The following is a 12,026-nucleotide window of genomic DNA, read 5'->3' as shown; positions in this document are numbered from 1 at the left end:
TACAGAAAGTGTGAGCTTATGACTTTGTAACATTAAAATCAAATCTTATTGACTGTGCATTTAAAATACATTCAACCAATTGAATCGTTACTTTTTTGTGAAATCATCACAAAAGTAATTATCTGAAATAATCACAAAAAAGTTTCATGAGATTTATCGGCAACGAATGAAATTCAACACAATCAATCATTGAAAATAAGTATATCGAGTTTGACAATATTGAGTTTTATCTATATAGGTAAGTTTACAATAATTTTACACTAAATTTCAAGTTTGAAACACAATGCTACTATACTGCCTAAATGTTGCATCATCCCTTGTTAAACAATAATCAAAAGTTTAAAACACGACTAAAACCCAGAGAAGCAGAGTGGCGCAGCGGAAGCGTGCTGGGCCCATAACCCAGAGGTCCGAGGATCGAAACCTCGCTCTGCTATTAAACGGTTTGTTTTGGTTTTTCCTATGATACAATACTGATCATGAATTTGTTTTGAATGAATAGATAAAAAAAAAATTAACAAAAAACGTATCTTTATATTTTTAATTGTCACTAACAGTTGAAATGTTTTTCACAAAAACAAAAGCGAATTCGAAAACCAATTAACAGTACACTGTGCGTGGTTTTGTATCAAGGTGTGATTCTGAAAAAGAAGAAAAAATCATTTTTGATCAATCCATATATGATATCATGTTGTTTTTTCAATGTTATTTACCGTACACTCAGTTTATGCCTCACTAATGAAATGTTATTTTTATTCTGAAATCACCACGAAGTCTCGAATTTATCGAATTTATTGGCAAACGAATGGCTTGACAGCATTGAAATATATCGATCGTGGCCGTATAGAGCTTTATCTATTTAAATCAATCTTAGTATATCATTATTACACTATATTTCAAGTTGGAAATATAATGTAACCATTGCCTCATATTGCATCATTCATTGTTAGACATAATCAAAACAAGACCATAATTTACAGAGAAACAGAGTGGCGCAGCGGAAGCGTGCTGGGCCCATAACCCAGAGGTCCGAGGATCGAAACCTCGCTCTGCTAACATTTTATTTTTACAATACAATACGAATTATCAGATTAAAATCCCTCCATACAGAATATATTAATCTTCATTGATTCTATCGTACCATATTTTCAAGTAAATTGATTTCAATAAATTTAATAGCTATTCAACAAGATTAATGCTACCTAGAAAACAGATTGAAATCATGTTTTACTTACCTATGCTTGTATCAAAGTTTTGATTCAGAGAAAATATTGATACTCGTTATTCTGATCAATACTTATTTGAAATTATGTAAACGATGTATAACCTTTAAAAAAAAAATGTTAGTCACTGTAATTTTAGAATAGGCCTAGCCATTCTTTTTGGTTAATTTGTTCATTTATCACGAAAATACTGAAATACATCAATCATGATAGTAGAGCTCTGTCTATAGAAATCAATTTGTAACTTTATAATAACACTAAATTTGGGGTTAGATACATGATGTAACCGTTGCCCAATGTTGCATCATCCCTTGATAGAGATAATCAAAACGCGTCCACAACTTATATAGAAGCAGAGTGGCGCAGCGGAAGCGTGCTGGGCCCATAACCCAGAGGTCCGAGGATCGAAACCTCGCTCTGCTAAAGATTTTTTTTAAAATAAATTTGTGTATGAAAACCCGTCATACAATACACGTATTACTACAGTGCTTTATTATGCGTTATGTTGTTGTAGAATATTCCTCGAAGGAACACCTGCCAAACGTTGATACCTGTAATAATTAATATGAAATTTAATTCCTTTTTTTAAATATAATAATGATGATAATAATAACAATATTGATTATGATAATAATTATAATGATAATACTCACAATTATATCAACAAAAACAATTATCATTATCATATTATTATTGTTATTGTAATTGTTATTATAATTATTATTATGATTATTATTATTACATTTATTTATCAATTTTATTATTATTTTGTTATAATTACAGTTGTTGTTATTATTAAATATCATCATTATTATCCTTGTTATGAGTAATATCATTATTATTATCATTAATAGAGATTTATTTTCATTTTAACTGCTACATTTTATATACATAACTCTGACTAGTATGATCAGAATCCAAAATGTCTCATGTAAGCAGAGTGGCGCAGCGGAAGCGTGCTGGGCCATAAACCAGAGGTCCGAGGATCGAAACCTCGCTCTGCTAAAACTTTTGTATTTTGTTCTTCTTCTTATAAAACAATATTTATCATAAACCTGACATCTGTTTCGGATTAACCAGTGGCGGATCCAGGGGGGGGGGGGGCCGGGGGGCCCGGCCCCCCCCCCCTTGAGAAAAAAATCATGTAAAATCACGTGATTTTTACCTTTTTTAGGGGGGGGGGGGGTGCAAATTGAAATTTTTTTGAGGATCAAAAAAAAAAAAATGTGCTCACTACCCACCCCCCCCCCCCCCCCCCCCCCCCCCCACTGAGCGAATTTTTGGCCGGCGCGTTTTTCAAATTTTCGGGAGCAAAAAAAAAAAAAAAAATTGTGCTCTGTACCCCCCCCCCCCCCCCCCCCCCCCCCTACTGAGCGACTTTTCGGCCGGCGCGATTTCCAAATTTTCGGGAGCAAAAAAAGAAAAAGTTGGGCCCCCTCCCCTAAAATCCTGGATCCGCGCCTGGGATTAACATATTCATTCCTAAAAATTTAATTCAATTTTTTTAAGTGATCGTAGTCAGTAAAAGTTGAAAAATTATTCACCTAGACAAAATATGCGACCTTGACATCATGGCTTATTTGCCTTTAAGATTCTTAAGAAATGTTGATATTCGTTATCTGATAAATCCACATTTGGAATTATGTAATAGATTTATTATTTTAAAATATGCATAGCCAATGATTTTGTGAGGGTTAATTTTTGTAAATTAAGTATATAATGAAATAAGTTATCGGCAACGAATGATAATCACTATAAATCATTAAAAATACTGAAAAATATGTCAATCATTATGATAGAAGTCTAGCTAAAGAAATCAATTAAATCCCATCTGTACTAGTTTTTGATAATAATCATAACAGTATTTGATCTACATGTATATTACCGTTAGTTTTAGTTACACATTCATTTATAAATTATGTTGACCTTATCTTTATATTTTGTTTCATGTATGCACCAGCCAATGTGGAGAGCCTCTGGACAGAATTTTTAAATTCTATTCGGTGATCCTCAGGCATTGGCTGGTGCTAAATATAATTGGGTGGTATTCCGGTAGCGCGTACTAAGTTAGCGCGTACTTAGTTAGTTCACACTTTTATGGAGTGCCTGTTGCAAACTAATTTACCCTGTACAGATTATTTTAATCCTTCAATGAAAAGTGTCCAAAAAATAAATTTTGCAATGAAATGGGAAGAAAAAGATAATATGAGTATGACCTGAATTTCAACAAAGTCTTTGGTAGATTATCTTTGTCATGAATATTGAAGGAGGAAGATGAAACCTAGCATTCCATAGAAGTGTGAACTAAAATTATTGTTTAGTCTGGACTTAGTCCCAGCTTAACTTATGAGAATACCACCCATGTTTATGTTATATCATTTGTCAACCTTGTTATGTTTTGTATGTTATCATGCTTGCCTGGAAATAATATTAATAAATTACAGGAGGGATTAGTCCACCCTGCAAGGTTACCGACAGGTGGTTATCTCATCTAATCAGCTCTCACTTAACATAAGAAAAAATGGATCATGGGGGACCAATGGTCACCGATTAGACATTGATTGCTATATAGAGGGCGCAAGTAGATATAAGTAGAGCAGTGAGGCTTTCAGTTTATAATCATGAAGTTCGAAACACTGTAACTATTGCTCCCTGTTGCATCATCTCTTATAACAAATAATAAAAGCACTGGCAAATTCTCAGACAAGCAGAGTGGCGCAGCGGAAGCGTGCTGGGCCCATAACCCAGAGGTCCGAGGATCGAAACCTCGCTCTGCTAATTTTTTTGTATTTTTCATATAAATATAATACTGATTATATATTTTGATATTCGCTTTCTATGAAGCAATCATTTTTAACAACAAATTAATATAAACTAAGATTATTAATTTTTGTATATTCAAGTTCGCCTCTGACAGTAGAAGTTGAAACATTATTTACCAACTTGAAGGCAAATGGGACTTAAAAATCAAATTAGCATGATTATAGCGTACTCCACTTTGCATGTTATTGTGTCAAAGATTTATTCCAAAGAAGAGAATAATGTTCCTTATCTGGAAGAAGGAAAACAAATTATGACTATATAATATTTATTCAAATAAAAAATGTTATTCACCGTATACATACTTCATTAATCCAATCAAAATTTAATTTATTTGAATACCCGTTCGTTTACCGATAAATATCATGAAACGTTTGTTTTGTTTGTTTGTTTTTTTTTCCTTCTGAATATGTATTATTTTTCTTTAAATACTTAGAGGAAGTTTCATGAATTTTATCGGCAAACGAACATAAATTCAATGATTCAATGGTATGGAGCTTTATCTATATAAGCCAATGTAAGTTTATAATAACACTAAATTTCAAGTTGGAAGTATAGTGTAACCGCTGCCTAATGTTGCATCATCCCTTGTAAACCATAATAAAAACACAAGACCAAGATTTACAGAGAAGCAGAGTGGCGCAGCGGAAGCGTGCTGGGCCCATAACCCAGAGGTCCGAGGATCGAAACCTCGCTCTGCTAACGTTTTTGTCTTCTTCTTATAAATATTATATTGACTGTGTAGTTTTATTTTCGCATTGTATAAAGAGATTCATTGTTACAAATATCAACCGATTTAATTTATATTTTCAGGTATAAATCTCTGTTAGTAAAAGTTGAAGAATGATTTACCAAGACAAATGGATTTAGAAAACAAATTGGCATGATAACGCCTTCCGTCATTATGCATCCGCTTTTGTCACAGATTTATTCTGTTCTGTTAATGTTCCTTATCTGAAAAACAAGAATTTGAGATCATGACTTACTGATTAAAAAACGATACATATCTTATTCACCGTATATTCGAAATACATTCAGCCAATGAAATGTTATTTTTCTGAATTCATCACAAAAATAATTTTCAGAAATCATCACAAAACGTTTCATGAGATGGCGTTTCATGGCAAACGAATTAACGATATTCAACATAATACAAAATCATCGAATTTTGAACTATAACGATCGCAGCGGTAGGCATATAAAGCTTTATCTACATGAATCAATTTAAGTACAATATTTCAAGTTGGTAACAAAATGCAACCATTTCCTCATATTGCATCATCCCTTGTTATTAATAATTAAAACAAGACGAAAATTATAGAGAAGCAGAGTGGCGCAGCGGAAGCGTGCTGGGCCCATAACCCAGAGGTCCGAGGATCGAAACCTCGCTCTGCTAACATTTTATTTTTACAATACAATACGAATTATAAAATTAAAATCCCTCCGTACAGAATATATTAATCTTCATTGATTCCATGGTACCATATTTTCAAGTAAATTGATTTCAACTGAGCTATTCAACAAGATTAATGCTACCTAGAAAACAAATTGAAATCATGTCTTACTTATGCGTGGTCTTGTATGAAAGTTTTGATTCAGAGAAAATATTGATACTCGTTATTCTGATCAATACTCATTTGAAATTATGTAAAAGATGTATAACCTTTATTTAAACAATATTAGTCACTGTAATTTTAGAATAGGCCTAGCCATTCTTTTTGGTTAATTCTTTAATTTATCACGAAAATACTGAAATACATCAATCATGATATAGTGAGCTCTATCTATAGAAATCAATGTGTAACTTTATAATAACACTAAATTTGGAGTTAGATACATGATGTAACCGTTGCCCAATGTTGCATCATCCCTTGATGAACATAATCAAAAAGCGACCACAACTTATAGAGAAGCAGAGTGGCGCAGCGGAAGCGTGCTGGGCCCATAACCCAGAGGTCCGAGGATCGAAACCTCGCTCTGCTAAAGATTTTTTTTTTTTAAATAAATTTGTGTATGAAAACCCGTCATACCATAATGCCAAGCACACTACACGTATTACTACACTGCCTTATTATGCGTTATGTAGTTGTAGAATATTCCTCGAAAGAACACCTGCCAAACGTTACGTAATACAATTGGAAATGATACCTGTAATAATTAACATGAAATTTAATTCCTTTTTTTATATATAATAATGATAATAATAACAAAATTGATTATGGTAATAATGATAATGATAATACTCTCAATAAAAGTAATAATGATAATAATAATGGTTAGAGCGTCCGCCTCATGAACGGGAGGTCGTAGGTTCGATCCCCGGCCGAGTCATACCAAAGACTTATAACAATGGGACCTTCTGCCTTCTAGCTAGGCGCTCAGCATTATTAGATTGGAGAAGGGTAATAGTAACATGTTATGTTATGCAGGGCCCGCTGGGAGAGCAGTTTTATAACTGAAGTGGCTACCCTGGGTAAATAAAACGTAATTATTATTATTATTATTATAATAATGATAAAGATAATAATAAAAATAATTTCAACAAAAACAATTATCATTATCATATTATTATTGTTATTGTAATTGTTATTATAATTATTATTATGATTATTATTATTACATTTATTTATCAATTTTATTATTATTTTGTTATAATTACAGTTGTTGTTATTATTAAATATCATCATTATTATCCTTGTTATGAGTAATATCATTATTATTATCATTAATAGAGATTTATTTTCATTTTAACTGCTACATTTTATATACATAACTCTGACTAGTATGATCAGAATCCAAAATGTCTCATGTAAGCAGAGTGGCGCAGCGGAAGCGTGCTGGGCCCATAACCCAGAGGTCCGAGGATCGAAACCTCGCTCTGCTAAAACTTTTGTATTTTATAAAACAATATTTATCATAAACCTGACAACTGTTTCGGATTAACATATTCATTCCTAAAAATTTTATTCAATTTTTTCAAGTGATCGTAGTTAGTAAAAGTTAAAAAAATTATTCACCTAGACAAAATATGCGACCTTGACATCATGGCTTATTTACCTTTAAGATTCTTAAGAAATGTTGATATTCGTTATCTGATAAATCCACATTTGGAATTATGTAATAGATTTATTATTTTAAAATATGCATAGCCAATGATTTTTTGAGGGCTTATTTTTGTAAATTAAGTATATAATGAAATAAGTTATCGGCAAACGAATGATAATCACTATAAATCATTAGAAAATACTGAAAAGTATGTCAATCATTATGACAAAAGTCTAGCTAAAGAAATCAATTAAATCCCATCTGTACTAGTTTACAGGAGGGATTAGTCCAACCTGCAAGGTTACCGACAGGTGGTTATCTCATCTAATCAGCTCTCAATTAACATAAGAAAAAGAGAATCAAGGGGGACCAATGGTCACCGATAAGGCATTGTTTGCTATATAGAGGGCGCAAGTAGCTATAAGTAGAGCAGTCGGGCTTTCAGTTTATAATCATGAAGTTTGAAACACTGTAACTATTGCTCCATGTTGCATCATCTCTGGTAACAAATAATAAAAGCACTGCCAAATTCGCAGACAAGCAGAGTGGCGCAGCGGAAGCGTGCTGGGCCCATAACCCAGAGGTCCGAGGATCGAAACCTCGCTCTGCTAATTTTTTTGTATTTTTCATATAAATATAATACTGATTATGTATTTTGATATTGGCTTTCTATAAAGCGATTTTTTTTTTTACAAATATAAACTAAGATTATTAATTTTTGTATATTCAAGTTCGCCTCTGACAGTAGAAGTTGAAACATTATTTACCAACTTGAAGGCAAATGGGACTTAAAAATCAAATTAGCATGATTATAGCGTACTCCACTTTGCATGTTATTGTGTCAAAGATTTATTCCAAAGAAGAGAATAATGTTCCTTATCTGGAAGAAGGAAAACAAATTATGACTATATAATATTTATTCAAATAAAAAATGTTATTCACCGTATACATACTTCATTAATCCAATCAAAATTTAATTTATTTGAATACCCGTTCGTTTACCGATAAATATCATGAAACGTTTGTTTTGTTTGTTTGTTTTTTTTTCCTTCTGAATATGTATTATTTTTCTTTAAATACTTAGAGGAAGTTTCATGAATTTTATCGGCAAACGAACATAAATTCAATGATTCAATGGTATGGAGCTTTATCTATATAAGCCAATGTAAGTTTATAATAACACTAAATTTCAAGTTGGAAGTATAGTGTAACCGCTGCCTAATGTTGCATCATCCCTTGTAAACCATAATAAAAACACAAGACCAAGATTTACAGAGAAGCAGAGTGGCGCAGCGGAAGCGTGCTGGGCCCATAACCCAGAGGTCCGAGGATCGAAACCTCGCTCTGCTAACGTTTTTGTCTTCTTCTTATAAATATTATATTGACTGTGTAGTTTTATTTTCGCATTGTATAAAGAGATTCATTGTTACAAATATCAACCGATTTAATTTATATTTTCAGGTATAAATCTCTGTTAGTAAAAGTTGAAGAATGATTTACCAAGACAAATGGATTTAGAAAACAAATTGGCATGATAACGCCTTCCGTCATTATGCATCCGCTTTTGTCACAGATTTATTCTGTTCTGTTAATGTTCCTTATCTGAAAAACAAGAATTTGAGATCATGACTTACTGATTAAAAAACGATACATATCTTATTCACCGTATATTCGAAATACATTCAGCCAATGAAATGTTATTTTTCTGAATTCATCACAAAAATAATTTTCAGAAATCATCACAAAACGTTTCATGAGATGGCGTTTCATGGCAAACGAATTAACGATATTCAACATAATACAAAATCATCGAATTTTGAACTATAACGATCGCAGCGGTAGGCATATAAAGCTTTATCTACATGAATCAATTTAAGTACAATATTTCAAGTTGGTAACAAAATGCAACCATTTCCTCATATTGCATCATCCCTTGTTATTAATAATTAAAACAAGACGAAAATTATAGAGAAGCAGAGTGGCGCAGCGGAAGCGTGCTGGGCCCATAACCCAGAGGTCCGAGGATCGAAACCTCGCTCTGCTAACATTTTATTTTTACAATACAATACGAATTATAAAATTAAAATCCCTCCGTACAGAATATATTAATCTTCATTGATTCCATGGTACCATATTTTCAAGTAAATTGATTTCAACTGAGCTATTCAACAAGATTAATGCTACCTAGAAAACAAATTGAAATCATGTCTTACTTATGCGTGGTCTTGTATGAAAGTTTTGATTCAGAGAAAATATTGATACTCGTTATTCTGATCAATACTCATTTGAAATTATGTAAAAGATGTATAACCTTTATTTAAACAATATTAGTCACTGTAATTTTAGAATAGGCCTAGCCATTCTTTTTGGTTAATTCTTTAATTTATCACGAAAATACTGAAATACATCAATCATGATATAGTGAGCTCTATCTATAGAAATCAATGTGTAACTTTATAATAACACTAAATTTGGAGTTAGATACATGATGTAACCGTTGCCCAATGTTGCATCATCCCTTGATGAACATAATCAAAAAGCGAACACAACTTATAGAGAAGCAGAGTGGCGCAGCGGAAGCGTGCTGGGCCCATAACCCAGAGGTCCGAGGATCGAAACCTCGCTCTGCTAAAGATTTTTTTTTTTTAAATACATTTGTGTATGAAAACCCGTCATACCATAATGCCAAGCACACTACACGTATTACTACACTGCCTTATTATGCGTTATGTAGTTGTAGAATATTCCTCGAAAGAACACCTGCCAAACGTTACGTAATACAATTGGAAATGATACCCGTAATAATTAATATGAAATTTAATTCCTTTTTTTATATATAATAATGATAATAATAATAACGATCTTGATTATGATAATAATGATAATGATAATACTCTCAATAAAAGTAATAATGATAATAATAAAGATAAGAATGATAAAGATAATAATAAAAATAATTTCAACAAAGACAATTATCATTATCATATTATTATTGTAATTGTTATTATAATTATTATTATGATTATTATTATTACATTTATTTATCAATTTTATTACTATTTTGTTATAATTACAGTTGTTATTATTAAATATCATCATTATTATCCTGTTATGATTAATATCAATATTATTATCATTAATAGAGATTTATTTTCATTTTAACTGCTACATTTTATATACATAACTCTGACTAGTATGATCAGAGTTCCAAATGTCTCAAGTAAGCAGAGTGGCGCAGCGGAAGCGTGCTGGGCCCATAACCCAGAGGTCCGAGGATCGAAACCTCGCTCTGCTAAAACTTATGGATTTTTTTTCTTCTTCTTATAAAACAATATTTATCATAAACCTGACATCTGTTTCGGATTAACATATTCATTCCTAAAAATTTAATTCAATTTTTTTTTAAGTGATCGTAGTCAGTAAAAGTTGAAAAATTATTCACCTTGACAAAATATGCGACCTTGACATCATGGCTTATTTACCTTTAAGATTCTTAAGAAATGTTGATATTCGTTATCTGATAAATCCACATTTGGAATTATGTAATAGATTTATTATTTTAAAATATGCATAGCCAATGATTTTTTGAGGGCTAATTTTTGTAAATTAAGTATATAATGAAATAAGTTATCGGCAAACGAATGATAATCACTATAAATCATTAAAAATACTGAAAAATATGTCAATCATTATGATAGAAGTCCAGCTAAAGAAATCAATTAAATCCCATCTGTACTATTTTTTGATAATAATCATAACAGTATTTGATCTACATGTATATTACCGTTAGTTTTAGTTACACATTCATTTATAAATTATGTTGACCTTATCTTTATATTTTGTTTCATGTATGCACCAGCCATTGTGGAGAGCCTCTAGACAGAATTTTTAAATTCTATTCGGTGATCCTCAGGCAGTGGCTGGTGCTAAATATCATTATGTTTATGTTATATCATTTGTCAACCTTGTGATGTTTTGTATGTTATCATGCTTGCCTGGAAATAATATTAATAAATTACAGGAGGGATTAGTCCACCCTGCAAGGTTACCGACAGGTGGTTATCTCATCTAATCAGCTCTCAATTAACATAAGAAAAAGAGGATCATGGGGGACCAATGGTCACCGATTAGGCATTGTTTGCTATATAGAGGGCGCAAGTAGCTATAAGTAGAGCAGTGGGGCTTTCAATTTAAAATCATGAAGTTCGAAACACTGTAACTATTGCTCCATGTTGCATCATCTCTTGTAACAAATAATAAAAGCACTGCCATATTTGCAGACTAGCAGAGTGGCGCAGCGGAAGCGTGCTGGGCCCATAACTTAGAGGAGTCCGAGGATCGAAACCTCGCTCTGCTAACAATTTTGTATTTTTCATATGATACTGATTATATATTTCGATATTCGCTTTCCATAAAGCGATTATTTTTAACAAATATAAACTAAGTTTATTTGTTTATTCAAGTAAGCCTCTGAAAGTAGAAATAGAATATTTATATATCAACCTGAAGGCAAATGATACTAAGAATTCAAAATAGCATGAGTATGGCTTACTCCAATGTGCATGTTATTGCGTCAGAGATTTATTCTATAGAAGAAAAAAAATGTTCCTTATCTGAAAAAAATAATATTTATTCCAACAACAAAAAATATTATTTACCGTACATTCAAAATACATTAATCCAATCATAATTGTGTTTTTGTTCTCTTCCGAAATGTCTATATAAATGTAAAAAGTTTCATGAGATTTATCGGCAAACGAACGATATTCAACAATCCAATATGAATCATGGAGAAAAAATTCTAAATATATCGATCATGGTGGCATATAGAGCTTTATTAATATAAGCGAGTGTAAGTTCATAATAACACTAAATTTCAAGTTGGAAATATAGTGTAACCATTGCCTAATGTTGCATCATCCCTTGTCAATCATTATA

General features: G+C 31.8%; 12 non-coding genes across 12 annotated transcripts; all 12 read left to right on the top strand.

Annotated features, from left to right (window-relative positions):
• The first annotated feature begins 364 nt into the window (after positions 1-364).
• Positions 365-436, top strand: TRNAM-CAU. Its single transcript has one exon. It is a non-coding gene; the product is annotated as a tRNA-Met (tRNA).
• A 1,138-nt stretch (positions 437-1,574) lies between these two features.
• On the top strand, positions 1,575-1,646 carry TRNAM-CAU. Its single transcript has one exon. It is a non-coding gene; the product is annotated as a tRNA-Met (tRNA).
• Positions 1,647-3,929: 2,283 nt separating this feature from the next.
• On the top strand, positions 3,930-4,001 carry TRNAM-CAU. Its single transcript has one exon. It is a non-coding gene; the product is annotated as a tRNA-Met (tRNA).
• Positions 4,002-4,673: 672 nt separating this feature from the next.
• On the top strand, positions 4,674-4,745 carry TRNAM-CAU. The gene has a single exon. It is a non-coding gene; the product is annotated as a tRNA-Met (tRNA).
• Positions 4,746-5,367: 622 nt separating this feature from the next.
• On the top strand, positions 5,368-5,439 carry TRNAM-CAU. The gene has a single exon. It is a non-coding gene; the product is annotated as a tRNA-Met (tRNA).
• A 515-nt stretch (positions 5,440-5,954) lies between these two features.
• TRNAM-CAU lies at positions 5,955-6,026 on the top strand. The gene has a single exon. It is a non-coding gene; the product is annotated as a tRNA-Met (tRNA).
• Positions 6,027-6,855: 829 nt separating this feature from the next.
• Positions 6,856-6,927, top strand: TRNAM-CAU. Its single transcript has one exon. It is a non-coding gene; the product is annotated as a tRNA-Met (tRNA).
• Positions 6,928-7,627: 700 nt separating this feature from the next.
• On the top strand, positions 7,628-7,699 carry TRNAM-CAU. Its single transcript has one exon. It is a non-coding gene; the product is annotated as a tRNA-Met (tRNA).
• A 667-nt stretch (positions 7,700-8,366) lies between these two features.
• On the top strand, positions 8,367-8,438 carry TRNAM-CAU. Its single transcript has one exon. It is a non-coding gene; the product is annotated as a tRNA-Met (tRNA).
• Positions 8,439-9,060: 622 nt separating this feature from the next.
• Positions 9,061-9,132, top strand: TRNAM-CAU. Its single transcript has one exon. It is a non-coding gene; the product is annotated as a tRNA-Met (tRNA).
• Positions 9,133-9,647: 515 nt separating this feature from the next.
• On the top strand, positions 9,648-9,719 carry TRNAM-CAU. The gene has a single exon. It is a non-coding gene; the product is annotated as a tRNA-Met (tRNA).
• A 592-nt stretch (positions 9,720-10,311) lies between these two features.
• On the top strand, positions 10,312-10,383 carry TRNAM-CAU. Its single transcript has one exon. It is a non-coding gene; the product is annotated as a tRNA-Met (tRNA).
• The last annotated feature ends 1,643 nt before the right edge of the window (positions 10,384-12,026 follow it).

The sequence above is a fragment of the Strongylocentrotus purpuratus genome, unplaced genomic scaffold (genome assembly GCF_000002235.5).
Source record: "Strongylocentrotus purpuratus isolate Spur 01 unplaced genomic scaffold, Spur_5.0 spur5_scaffold_14, whole genome shotgun sequence".
NCBI classification, from domain to species: domain Eukaryota; kingdom Metazoa; phylum Echinodermata; class Echinoidea; order Camarodonta; family Strongylocentrotidae; genus Strongylocentrotus; species Strongylocentrotus purpuratus.
Note: the sequence above shows the minus strand (reverse complement) of the source record. Positions and strands in the feature narration are given on the sequence as shown.